A 14,932-nucleotide genomic window follows, 5' to 3' on the forward strand; every position below is an offset into this window, starting at 1 on the left:
AAGAACATATAAACATTAATAAACTTGCAAATCGGGGGTACAAGGGATCCATTTATCAAAACACTATCGACAAACCACGACCCGAATCATAGCACATAACCATGGATTAATCAGCATCATACAATTCCGGTTTCGTGACTATATAACCGATTAACAAGAGTATTATCATCACACATCATCAACAACTATCCGAATGAACATGAAATCACGTATAAACAATATGCTATCTAACAATACAAATCACAATCACACTAACCGGATTAGGGAAGGAGAAGAGGACGATCCGAATGGAGATGTTCTTGCCGTCGAGTTCCAAGCAAACGAGAGAGGTGTCTAGGGTTTGTGTGTGTGAGAATTGTAAAAAGTGGAGAATGGTTACAACTCTCCTAATTGTTATTCGGTTAGGAGAAGTGGGCCGAACCCACTTGGGCTTCCCTAATGATCCGCAAGCAAGTGTAAAGCCCAAAGGCTTGTGTGGACGAGTGGTGTTGTGCAATCGGGCCATTAGCATACATACACACATAATGCACATTCATAACATAGCATTCATTAAATCCCACATATAATTCAGTTCTCGTAAGCACGTAACGTTACATCAAAGTAAGTCTAAAGTTCGAGTTGTCACATTATCCCCAACAAATTGGAAATTTCGTCCCGAAATTTGGTATGCACTCACTGAGGAAGCTAGGTAAGTTATAGCGTTCACTGGTTTTCCTGGGGTGTCACATCCTCCCCCCGTTGATCTGGAATTTCGTCCCGAAATTCCGAAGTAGTAGCTTCATCCTCAGCAGTGGTTGCACTGGTTTCGAATAACTGGGGGTACTTTTCTGTCATCCTGTCTTCGCGTTCCCAGGTGTACTCTGGACCACGTTTGGAGTTCCAACGTACTCGAACAAGAGGGATTCTCTTGTGTTTGAGGACCTTAACATCCCGGTCCGTGATTTCTACTGGTTCCTCGACGAACTGCAACCGCTCGTCGATAGTGAGTTCCTTAAAAGGAATGATGAGGGTTTCATCTGATAGGCACTTCTTTAGGTTTGACACATGAAAGACATTGTGAACTGCCCCGAGTTCAGCTGGTAGGTTTAGCTTGTATGCTACTTTGCCAATCTTTTCTATGATTTCGAACGGTCCGACGTACCGCGGATTTAGTTTGCCCCGTTTGCCAAAACGTACCACACCCTTCCAGGGTGAGACTTTAAATAATACCCGGTCCCCGACCTGAAATTCCAATGGCTTTCTACGCTTGTCGGCGTAGGCTTTCTGACGGTCGCGTGCTGCCGCCATGCGTTGTCGTATCTGTGCAATCTTTTCTGTGGCGTCCACAACAATCTCTGGACCCGTAATCTGACTACCCCCCACCTCCGCCCAACAGAGAGGTGACCGGCATTTACGCCCGTACAATGCCTCGAATGGAGCGGCTTGTATGCTGGTGTGATAACTATTATTATACGAGAATTCCACCAAAGGGAGGTGCTTTTCCCAGCCGTTGCCGAAGTCTATAACGCATGTCTTCAAGTGTTTGAATCGTTCGCTCAGACTGCCCATCCGTCTGAGGGTGATATGCTGTGCTCATGTCTAATCGTGAGCCGAAAGATTTATGCATCGCTTGCCAAAGCTCTGACGTGAATCGTGCATCGCGATCCGAAATGATGGATGTGGGCACCCCGTGCCTCGAAACAACTTCTTTAAGATAGACGTCTGCGAGAGTGGAGAACTTATCCGTTTCCTTTATAGGTAGGAAGTGTGCAGACTTGGTGAGTCGATCCACGATCACCCATATGGTATCATTTCCCCGCTGGGATCTGGGTAGGCCTGTAACGAAATCCATGGAAATTTCTTCCCATTTCCATTGAGGTATCTTAGGCTGTTGAAGTAGGCCCGCTGGTTTCTGGTATTCAACCTTGACTCTCGCACATGTCAAGCATTTTCCAACGTACGTAGCGATGTGGGCCTTCATGCTAGGCCACCAATAAGTAGTGCTGATGTCGTGGTACATTTTATCCGACCCTGGATGTACCGAGTAGCGAGACTCGTGTGCTTCGTCCATCACAAGTTCGCGTAGACCGCCATAAAGTGGGACCCAAATACGCCCCGTTACATAGTAGGCGCCGTCTGCCTTCTGTTCCATTTGCTGCCGTGAGCCGCGTAAGGCTTCAGCCTTGACGTTTTCGGGCTTCAATGCTTCTATCTGAGCATTTCGTATCTGTGTAGGAAGGCTAGACTGTATCGTAAGCTGTAGCGCTCGCACGCGCCGTGGTAAAGTGTCTTTCCGACTGAGGGCGTCAGCCACAACATTGGCCTTGCCTGGATGGTACTTGATAGCGCATTCGTAATCGTTCAGTAGTTCGACCCATCGTCGTTGACGCATATTCAAATCCTTCTGCTTGAGGATATGCTCGAGACTCCTGTGATCGGTGTAAATCGTGCACCTGGTACCGTACAGGTAGTGTCGCCATATCTTAAGCGCGAAAACAACAGCTCCCAGCTCTAAATCGTGCGTCGTGTAGTTCCGTTCATGAATCTTTAGCTGACGAGAGGCGTAGGCAATCACTTTATCTCGCTGTATCAATACACAACCCAGACCCTGTATTGAGGCGTCACAATATACCACGAAGTCATCCGTGCCCTCTGGCAATGAGAGAATAGGTGCGCTGCAAAGCCTATCCTTTAAATACTGAAAAGCAGTTTCCTGCGTGTTGCCCCAACGGTAGGTGACACCCTTCTGTGTCAGTAGTGTAAGTGGTTGCGCGATCTTGGAGAAGTCTTTGATAAACCGTCTGTAGTAACCTGCCAAACCCAAGAATTGGCGTATTTCCGTTGGCGTTCGCGGTGCAGGCCAGTTTCTGATCGAGTCTACCTTGGATGGATCGACATGGATCCCATCCTTGTTCACCACATGGCCTAAGAAGTGGACTTCACGAAGCCAGAAGTCGCATTTAGAAAGCTTGGCGTACAGCTGTTCCTTCCGAAGGAGTTCCAAAATAAGACGAAGATGCTGCTCGTGTTCCTCCTGACTCTTGGAGTAAATCAGAATGTCGTCGATGAATACTATGACGAACTTGTCAAGATAGGGTTTGCACACCCTGTTCATAAGGTCCATAAATACAGCAGGCGCGTTCGTTAACCCGAACGGCATGACAAGAAACTCGTAGTGGCCGTAGCGAGTTCTGAATGCAGTTTTGGAGACGTCCCCATCCCGGACTCTCAGCTGATGGTACCCCGACCTCAAATCTATCTTCGAATAGTAACACGACCCTTGCAACTGGTCGAATAAGTCATCTATACGTGGAAGAGGATAACGGTTCTTCACCGTTACCTTGTTGAGTTCACGGTAGTCGATACACATCCTGAACGTACCGTCTTTCTTTTTCACGAAAAGTACTGGAGCTCCCCAAGGCGATGAGCTTGGACGAATGAAACCCTTTTCCAAGAGCTCTTGCAGCTGTTTTGACAATTCTTCCAATTCTGATGGAGCTAAGCGATATGGTGCGCGAGCTATGGGTGCTGCTCCTGGAGTGAGCTCGATTTGAAATTCGACCTGACGATGAGGCGGTAAGCTAGGTAAGTCTTCAGGAAACACCTGAGGGTAATCGCGTACAATTGGAATATCCTCCAATTTCTTTTCCTTTGCTGATGCGTCTGAAACAAGAGCCAAAATGGCTGTGTGACCCTTACGTAAGCATTTTTGAGCCTTCAAGAAAGAGATGATGCCAACCACTGCACCACTCTTGTCGCCTTGAACTTCGAGAGGTTCTTGACCAGAACGTGGAATACGAATTATCTTCTCGCTGCATAAGATTTCTGCCTGGTGTTGGGATAACCAATCCATCCCAATCACGACGTTGAAACTACCCAAAGCTATAGGAATGAGATCAATAGAGAAGGCTTGGCCAGCTAGGATAAGATTACAACCCTGAACTACGTGCGTGGCTTCTAGACTTTTACCGTTAGCTAACTCTACTACATGTTTGGTGGGTAAAAGTGTTGGTGCACGTTTTAGCAGTTGACACATTTTCACAGACATATAGCTTGTATCCGCACCCGAATCAAACAAAACAGTAACATATATATTGTCGAGGAGAAACTTACCCATAACCACATTGGGATCGTTCACTGCGTCTCCTCTTCCCAAAACGAAAGCTCGACCTCTTGCCTCGTTGCCATTATTGTTGTTGTTCCCGCCGTTGTTGTTCCCGTTGCCCTGGTTGTTGTTGTTGCGATTCTGGTTCAACTGAGGGCAATCGCGTTTGAAATGACCTTCAACCCCACACTGAAAACATCCCCGGTTTCCACGCTGTGGCTGCTGCTGCTGGTTCTGCGGATTCTGTGGAGCTGGCATTTGAGGTTGCTGATTCTGATTCGCAGGCTGTGGACTCCTACAGTCTTTGGCCTCGTGACCCATCTTAAGACATCTTTGACAACGACCCTTGTTACACGGGCCATTATGATGTCTGTGGCAATTGTGGCACTTAGGTTGACTTCCCTGATATCTCCTCTGTCTGTGACCACCAGAGGATTGCTGACTGGGACTCTGATAGTGGTCAATCTTCTGCTGCTGAGCTTGTGGCTGAACAGTCGCTGAACCCCTGCTGGAATCTCCATCCCATTTTCTTTTGCTTTCGCTAGTAGTAGCAGGAGTAGCTGAAGGAGTGACTGTAGCAGTAGCGTTGACACGCTTAGGCAGTTTATTCTGATCCACTGCCTGGTCGGTGATGCGATGAGCGAGGCGCTGAATTTCCTGGATGTTGTCGAGATTAGCCGAAGTAACGTGGCTCTGGATTTCTGGTGCCAACCCCTTGAGATACATCTCGATGCGCTTGTATGGAGGGTCCACCATAGTTGGGCACAGTACGGCCAGCTCATTCGACTGTTTAGTATACGCTTCGATCTCTGACCCAACCATTTTCAGATTATACAGCTCGTCTTCCAACTTGTGAATATCTTTACGCGTGCAATACTCACGCTTGATGAGTTCCTTGAAATCGTTCCATGGGGTGGCGTTAGCAGCTGCCAACCCGAGAATCTGCACCTGCGCGTTCCACCAGGTTAGCGCGATTCCTTCCAAGGTGCCGGTGGCAAACTTGACCTTGCGAGCCTCAGGGCACACGCACATTTCGAATACTGACTCTAGCTTTTCAAACCAGTGGAGGAGTCCCACTGCCCCCTCTGTGCCGCTGAAGGTACTTGGACGACAGTCCATGAAGTTCTTGAATGTGCAGACAGGCTGCTGCGCGTGTTGACCTATTGTGTACGAATAGGACGAAGTTAAATACGAGAGTTAAAGTAGGATCTAAAGATCCTAGTGTGTGCCTATACTGCAGGATATACTACCTGCTTGAGCAGCTGCAACTGCCGCAGCAACTTGAGCTTGAACGAGGCCTCTAGCTGGGCTTGTGTCATGTTGATTCGTCCAGACATGATCTTCATTGTAACAAGTAGCGTAGGTAAGAATGGTTCGCGAATAGGGCGATGACAGAAAAGAGTAAGCACGTAGGGATTCTCATGCTATAGTATCATGTGTATCTAAGCGTAATGCGAGCAAAGTTCTAAGCAGTTCTAGCAAACAGGCAATAAGCATAAACCTCATTACCTAGGATGTCGAGTCTTGCACGTGGAGCGAAGCGTCGTTGTGGATCGTTGAGAGCACTGTTCTGGTTATAGTCTGGTTTTAATAAAAACGTTTTCCCATATTAAAACCAAGTTCTCTATAACCAATGGCTCTGATACCAATCTGTCACACCCCCAAAATCCACCTGCGGAGTATCACCACTTGGGAGCGTGACTGACCAGGATCAAGCCATCAATCATATCAAACATAGCATTTAATAAGAAAAGTAATTAATGTAGTTCATCATGACAAGATTGATGTTTCAAAACCAAACATTGTTTATGTAGCGGAAGCATAGTATTGTAATCTTAAAACAGTTTAAGTTCAGATATCGTTCATGATCCAAATCCCACAACGACCTGCTCCTCCCTGTGCAAGCTCCATAATGCACCTAAGGTCCTGCAAGGCATGCAGCAAATAATCAACAAACTAGTTGAGCGAGTTCACAGAAAGTAAGTTCATAACATAGTGCATAAGTATAACTAGTGGGGGCTTCCCATACTAGTGTGTACTAAAGGTGGGGGCTTCCCAAACCTTGTGTTATATTACCGGTGGGGGCTTCCCACGTTTATCCTTACTAATGAGGGCTTCTCATTAGGGGTACTTACTAGACTAACTTCCAACCATGTGTTCTTCTTTACCGAGAACAGGAATACGTACTGGGTCACGTAGGCTTTACGTGACGTGCCCTTCCCCGAGGACAGTGGTACGCGTGGGGGGCTACGTAGGCTTTACGCAGCGTGTCCTTCCGACCCGGAAGACAGTAGAAGGTATTGGGTTACGTAGGCTTTACGTAACGTGTCCTCCCGACCCGGGAGACAAATGGCAAATACTGGGTTACATAGGCTTTACGTAACGTGTCCTGACTATTCTGAGGACGATGGTCTATAGTCTAGTGAATGCGTAAGTACGAGTAACTCTTCCAACATCAACATATCCAACCCAATTCCCAACCCGGGAATCCCATGCCTTGGCTGTGTGAACTCACCTTGGTTTGCTCGGCAGATACACAAAGAGTACAGGTAGCAAGTAAATGGTCAACCACGTCCTATCATGGTCATTATACAAGTCAGGTTTTGACTAAGGTAATACACGTGTGCATCACATATGTTAACACGTTACTATCACGTATGCATGTAAACAGGTAAGAGCATAGCATTAACATTCATGTGCGATCCAATGTCTAAGCCCGAAAGTCAATCAACCCAAATAACATTCAACCAATTCATATAACGGCCCAATCTAAACAGTCCAGATTCTCAATCGGCCCAAATAGTAAACGCATACTAGTCCAATAACAAACAATCCACAAATCCAAATCATTTGGCCCAAACGATTGGGCCCGTGACAGTGCGTCCAAAATAATGTACGTGCATATTGGTCTCGAGTCGCAACGGGGGTTACGAGTCGCAACAGGAGATTACTAGTCGCAACGGGAGATTACTAGTCGCAACCGCTGGTTACGAGTCGCACTAGGTGGTCTCGGCTCGTCATGGTCTGGTTACGAGTCGCGATATGACTCACAACCGTGGTTGCGGTTCGTGCTGTTGCTGGTGTGAGGTTTCGAGTCGCAATGTGGTGATACCAAGTCGCAACCGTGTGTGTAACTGGTTTCCATAATTCTACTCCGTGATTTCAGCTAACACCTTGGACAGTTTCACAATTCCGATCAATCAACAGTTAATTCAGATTTCATGCATATTCATAACAATCCAAGAACATCGAACCAGCAAATAAATCAGTAATTGTGCATATGAACCATATCTTATAACATTCAATTAGATTAATCCTTGAAATATAACTACCCCGTAGCCTATCAATTCTAATACCCGAAACAATATATGATAGCCGATTACTAGATCATGCATTCAAGAACATATAAACATTAATAAACTTGCAAATCGGGGGTACAAGGGATCCATTTATCAAAACACTATCGACAAACCACGACCCGAATCATAGCACATAACCATGGATTAATCAGCATCATACAATTCCGGTTTCGTGACTATATAACCGATTAACAAGAGTATTATCATCACACATCATCAACAACTATCCGAATGAACATGAAATCACGTATAAACAATATGCTATCTAACAATACAAATCACAATCACACTAACCGGATTAGGGAAGGAGAAGAGGACGATCCGAATGGAGATGTTCTTGCCGTCGAGTTCCAAGCAAACGAGAGAGGTGTCTAGGGTTTGTGTGTATGAGAATTGTAAAAAGTGGAGAATGGTTACAACTCTCCTAATTGTTATTCGGTTAGGAGAAGTGGGCCGAACCCACTTGGGCTTCCCTAATGATCCGCAAGCAAGTGTAAAGCCCAAAGGCTTGTGTGGACGAGTGGTGTTGTGCAATCGGGCCATTAGCATACATACACACATAATGCACATTCATAACATAGCATTCATTAAATCCCACATATAATTCAGTTCTCGTAAGCACGTAACGTTACATCAAAGTAAGTCTAAAGTTCGAGTTGTCACAGTCCTGATCTCATGGTTTGAAATTCAAAGTGCTCAAGGGTCTGTCAGGTCGATTGAAAGTCGGGCAAGGTCATTTGAAAGTCAGTCAGTCTACACGAAAAAGGGCCAAGCCATTTGTATTTGATCCAAGTCATAACTGTCCGCTCAGTGTGTAAATCTTCAGTTCGCACAGAAAATTCATCAATTCGAGTACCATTTCGGTTCTATTAATTGATAAATCTTTAAACTGATTGTGTTTTTGCTTGGGTGTTTTCAGGTATTTCCCGAAGCATTATCTGCGTTTTAAAACATGGCTGAAGAGTTCTACAATGCGTTTGCGACACCCGTTGCCCCTGTAACTCCTGCTGAAGCGTTGTATAATGAGAATGAGACGGGCACTCATCAAAAACCGCCGAAACTCATGTATATTGAAGATTTTCAGGGTTGGAAGAACCGATTCGAGAACTGGGTTCAAGCTTACAGATTTGAAGCATGGTGTTCTTTACGAGAAGCCAAAGAATGAACGTGGTTTGGAAAAGGGTTTCAATGATTTTACTGAAGCTGATAAGTTGAAGTACACTAGTGAGAAGATGATGATCAGCATCCTTCAGCAAGCAGTTAAAGAAGACATCTTTGTCTTACTTCAACATAACGGAACTGCTAGATCCATCTGGGAAGCGTTGATTCAGAAATTCAGAGGGAGTGCTGATATGATCAAGAACAAGAAGGCATTATTGAAGAAATCATTTGACATGTTTACCACTTTCGATCATGAAACTACGAAACAAACCATTGATAGATATTGTCATCTGGTATTAGAAATGGGTAGGTTGGATATAAAGAAAGATGATGATGAGTGGGTTGATAAATTGGCAGAGGCGTTACCACAGCATAAGTGGGGAACGTATTTGATGGTTGTGAAACTTATGAGAAAATCCGAGAGTATGAATTTGGCTCAGTTTATTCAGAAAATCGAAGAGCAGGAGCTGGATATTCAAAAGACAGCTATCATTACAAATCCAAATGCAAAGCAAGATGTCAGTCTGTACTATCGAGGGAACAAGTTTGAGACCACTCCCAATCTTAGTCCAAAGATTAGTACTGCATTCAGTGCTGATGATTCTGCAAGTCCAAATGCAAGTACTACAACTCAAAGTGGTGGATCTACTTCATCATTCTCAAGCTTTGATACAAACAGTAACACACCTAGCCCTCAGAAGCAAAATTCTACAAATCTGCAGTGTAATGTGACCTTGAATATTCAGAATGGTCAACCTCTTTCTCCTGAGGTGGCAAAGCAACACATGGCATCTCTTGTCGCCATGTTGGAGTCATATGAAAGCTTAATAGCAGGAAGAATTGGTAATCCGATGCTCACAAAAGAAGATTACGACCAAATCGATGCTGAAGAGCTAGAGCTGGTGGATGTGAAGTGGTGCTTAGCTAGTGCCTGCAGGAGAGCTGAAAAATTTCAACAGATTACTGGCAGAGACGAGTTTCGAGGAATGGCTGCTTCTCCACTTGGTTTTGACAAGTCAAAGGTTACCTGTTTCCGATTTGAAGGAAAAGGTCACTTTAAACGAGAATGTAAGAACCAGGAGTCAACTGGTAGTCAAGAAAAGAGCAATTATTATCAGAAATCAATCTTTCATCAAATCGATCAAAAACCTCAACAAAAGGAACCGCAAACTGCTCATGGCAGAATGATTGAAGAAGCCAATAGGAAAGCTTATTATGGGATAATATATCAAAGTGATGAGGTTGTTGCACAGGGATTTAGCTGGGACAAGTATATACCTAGTGAAACTAAATCTAATGTGGCACTTGTTACCAGGATTCTGGATCAAAATAAGGATTGTCAGAAAAGAATTCCAATATTTCCAGATCTTGGAAGTGATGTTGATATGGATGATGAGGAAGAGTATCTTAACAAATGTAGAAAAAGCATTGATCCTGGCAGTTTTAATTTTTTCTATGCAGATAAAGTTGAGATGCTGAATCAGAAGAAGATTACTCGATTGCAGAGAGAGCTAGAAGCTGCAAGGCTACTCACTAATGAAAAGGCGAAGACTGAAGCTGTAGAAACAAAAGATGAAGCAACTGCTGAGATTGCACCAGAAAAGATTGTTGAAATAGAGAAAGTAGTCGAGAAAATTGTTGAAGTCGAGAAACTTGTGGAAGTTGAGAAAATTGTTGAAAAGATTGTCGAAATAGAAAAGATTGTAGAAGTCGAGAAACTTGTTGAAGTTGAAAAGATTGTCGAAGTTGAAAAGGTGGTTGAAGTCACAAAGCCTTGTGAGAAATGTTCAGAAGCTTGCAAAGATTGTGAAGAAAAAGACAAAAAGATTGCTGAGTTGGAGAAAATGAAGGAAGATTTACTGTCTGATGTAAAGCATGTTAAAGAATCATACGATGCACTGAACAGGACAATTGACAGTTTAAAAAGAGCAAATGCAGAATTTGAAAAAGCAAATGACAAGATGAGTGCAACTTTGATGACAAAGCAAAGTGTCATTAATGACTATATTGAAGACTGTGCTAACTTGAAGAAGGAGTTGGAACTTGAGAGAATAGAGAGTGAAAGTATTAACCGATTACTTTTGAGTTATACTACTTGTGATTATCTAATTGACCGTGTTTATCCTACTGTCGCAGGTCTTGAAGCTTTCAAGAAGAAAGAAAAAGAAGAGGATACTGGTAAGAAACCAAGTGTCAAGTATAACAGATGTCCGCCTCCTATCTTTGAGAGTTATTCCCCCAGGAAACCAAATGAGGAACAAGTAGACAAGGCTCTAAACATCAAATTAAAGTCTGAAATCACTGATGAATTACCAGACAATATTGATGTTATATTCACAGCGTCTGACACTGATCATGAGTCTGAGTTAGTTAAGAAAGTTGTCGATCAGGTGTTTGATATGGATGAAGAGTCAAAGTCGGAGTCTAAGTCTGATAGTTCGAGTTCGTCTGAGAAAAGTCCGAGTTCGCCGGTTAAGAGGAGTTACAATAAAGAATTCCTGTTATCAAAATCTAATTTGAATGACGAATGAATCAAAGTAGCATATACATTGAATGATTCAGACAAATTATATTCTGATGAGGAATTCCCAATAAGAAGTGTCAAAACTGAAATCAAAACATGTTTTCAAATTAACAGAAATTAATATTTCTGAAATAAAAGATGTAAATCTTACTGAAAAACCTAAAAAGTACACTTCAAGAGTTCAACAGAGATTGAACAAGAAAAAGGGTTATGATTATGGTTCAGGTTATCGGAAGAAACCAAACCATAATGGTAATCTCAAAAAGAAAGGTCTTGGTTTCAATTCTTCAGAAAATTATAAAAATCAGAAAACTTATAAACCAAAAACAAAATTTGTTTCAGGTGGAAGTTCTGAAGATGAGCAGAAGAAACCGTTCTGGAAGCAGTCGAATCAAGAGTTTCTTGCTGAAGTGCAGAAAAATGTGAGAAAATCTGCTCAAAGAGTTGACAGAAGAACCTGTTTCAAATGTCAAGAAGTTGGACACATAGCATGGAATTGCCCCAAGACCAACTACCAAAAACAGGGAGTTTCTTCTAACTCTGTTTTGAGAAAAACTTGTGTTGATAAGAAAGAACAACCTGTGAAAAATGTTAAAAAGTTTGAAAATTCTACTTCTGAGGAAGGAGAAAGTTCAAAACGTTTTTACAAAAGAAAAGGTGATATGAACAAGCAAAAGTGGGTTGTTAAATCTGAGGGTAATTCTGACAATGAATCTGATTCCATAAAATCAGAGGAGTCATGTGTTGAGAAAAAGATTGATAATTCCGTTCCTGAGTTGAACGAGGAAAATTTTCCGTCATTGTCAAAGGAAAATTTGATGAAGAAAGTTGGAAAGGTTGAGATCTCAAATCAATTCTTTGCTGATAAAGGAGAATTTGATGTTGAGAAGACTTTCAACGGGAAAGTCAAACATATTTTTGGGAAGATGGTTGATAAGAAGGTAAAGGGTGCTAAAGATTTTTATAAATCAAAATGTTGGTGGGACAGATGTGTTCCAAAGTCACCCAAGGCTGGTGAAGCTTGGGTGGACATTATGTTTGAGTAAAACACCGGACTTGCCGGAGATCCCAAGTTGGTAATTGTGGATCAGGAATCGGCATCTTTCATGTTAATTAGGATGATTTAAAAGTGTTTGTAATTGTTAAAATTTTACAGGATTGAAGGACTATGCCGGAGCTTCCAGGTTGGTAAGCGAGGAGCAGGTATCGGCATTTTTCTTGAGGAATTTACTACGGTAATGTCAGTCATGCAAACGGTAAAAAGGTTTGTTTGTGTTTGTTTACAAGTGGTTAGAAGAATTGATTGTGCAATAACTTGTGCATATGGTAAATCAAGGACATTAATTTGTACTTGTATTTTCCTACAAGTGATTGAGACAAGATGATGAACCACATCCCCGAACTTAGTATTGATATACTTACAAGTGGTAAAATCAACCAAACTTATTTTCCGGAAAAATCATTTTGATTAAAACAAACTTAAGTGTTTTGAAATCCAAATGAGAAAATAGTTTGTTGATAGGGGGAGTTCTGATTGTTTATGCCAAGCGAATGGCGAATTGATGCGATTTGATATCGGTTGTCATGTTTCTGTACAGTTTGTTTTCAATTTTCTTTAATGTGTTTGCATTTTAGAGGGAGTAGAAAATTTTCAGAAAATCCAAAAACATTAGAAAATTTGAAAAAGACAAAAACATGATAAAATCCAAAAATGAGTTTGTTGTGAAAAAGAGGAAATGATAGTACATCAGCAGACTATCACAACATGCTAAAGATTTGGAAAGTTTAAAAGTGTTAAACAATCTTACTGTGGATGTGTCAGTAGATTTTTGCACATTTAATAAACTGTGACGAGATATAAACCTAAATTTCAAACTTGCTTGTTCTATGGGTTAACACAAACTTGGAAATATAGGTAACCCCTGAAATCTTGTTTGAAAGGTCCCTTATTCTGAAATACTAGGTCTTTATGCTCAGTGATATCTGGGGTATTATCCCGGGACTTCTGCTGTATGGAAGTACTGACCTAGTCCCCGGATAATACTTTCTGCAAATGCTTGAAAAAGCGCCGCCCTCAGCAAATCGATGAAACAATAAAATTGATAGTCATTGTTGTTGTAAAAAAGATCCTCTAAAGGGGACCCACCAAAAGTCGAGCCGTCATCTCTCTGCTGAACGGAAGTTCTGACCTGAGCTCTCACGGTTTCGCACCTAACCCCTTACAGATATCAGCTATGGTATACTCACCTGTAAGACTGAATATTGGGATCTGGATACGGGAGTATATTCAAGTAGTGGGACACACGGATAAGTTTTAGTTTCTAAGTCATTAATATCGTATCTCGGATCAGTTGAACTTTGTGTGAAAATTTAAGTGGACCAATATACTGACAATCTAGGTAAATCGTTTAGAACTTAAAATGAAATGAAGCTTAACGGTGTTGGTCAGTACTTCCATACAGCAGAAGTCCCGGGTGCTAAAAAGATTTTCGACAACTGGTGTTGGAAAGCTAATTTTCAAAATTCTGGGTGCTAAACATGATGAACAGATGGTTTGGGAGAGTGTGTTGTTTTGAAAATAAAAATGATATATCTTCAAGTGGTTCTTCAAAGATTAACATTGTAAAATCATTCTTTTGATTGTATAATGTCTGCAATTGACTCATTAGATTTTTACATGTTATCACCGGAAGATTTTTTTTTGGGTAGAGGATGTGCAGGTTTCAAAGAGATAGAGAACCAGGTTCCGATACCTGAAGATCTTTGTGATTACAACATGCCAGACTGCGATCCCAGCATATCGAAAGGGGGAGTCTGAAGACATCTGAGTAGAGACTGTTTGTGAGGAGTCTGTTGATAATGATGAACAGAGAAGAGAAAGATTTGAGGATGCTTACACTGTGAGATAGACTGAAGTCGTTGAAGACTCGACACTTAAGACTCGTCAACATCTGAGGGGGAGTCTGTTGGTGCAGTCATCTGTCGTCTTCGTCTAATGTCGAGTCCGGGTTGCGTTGCGAAGTTAATCAAGCATGATGTCATCATGTTTTATGATGACATCATACTTGTGTCATCATCAAAATATTATAATCATCAAAATCAATATACGACAAAGATTCAATTGGATTTGAAATTTGTTTAAGTAGCAATTTTGTGATTGGACCACTAAAAGGTCCAATGAGACATCACCAAATGAGGGTCCAATGAAGAGCTTTGGATGATGGTTCAATCAAGAGTTCATGTTAAGACAAAAGTCCATTGAAGTGGTTCGCTTTTAAGTGTCATGACAGTTCGCTTATACGGAATCATGATGGTTTGCTTATACAGTTAATTGTGAGGATCGCTTTTTTGGTTCTGTCATTGGAGCGAACCTTGAGTAGTATAAATAGGCTAGTCATGCATTTCATTTGTAACATTGTTCAGATCTGATACCGAGGTATTGCCGGTGTTCCTTGTCAATGTAAACGTTGTAAAATCAATCTACAAGATGTTTATAGTGTGATTCTAGCTATGTACACGTCCGTTTCTTTGTTTCCGCCTCTGAAACGGATTTGAGCTCTTCCGAACGACTCGTTTAGGTCGAAATCGATCCTACAGGTGTCTAGTCCTATAGCGCTATATCATACTACCAATCGGCTGGGTGAATGTATAAAAATGGTACAATCCAACAATTTGTTTATTAAGTTTTGGAAAATCAGTGTTTAAACCATAGGAAATCGTTTAATTTATCAAAGAATATGTAATAAGCATGTATAATCCTGTAGTTTAAAATCAGGAAAATAACAGATAGGCATATATGTTTTG

This window comes from Helianthus annuus, chromosome 7 (assembly GCF_002127325.2).
Source record: "Helianthus annuus cultivar XRQ/B chromosome 7, HanXRQr2.0-SUNRISE, whole genome shotgun sequence".
Classification (NCBI taxonomy): domain Eukaryota; kingdom Viridiplantae; phylum Streptophyta; class Magnoliopsida; order Asterales; family Asteraceae; genus Helianthus; species Helianthus annuus.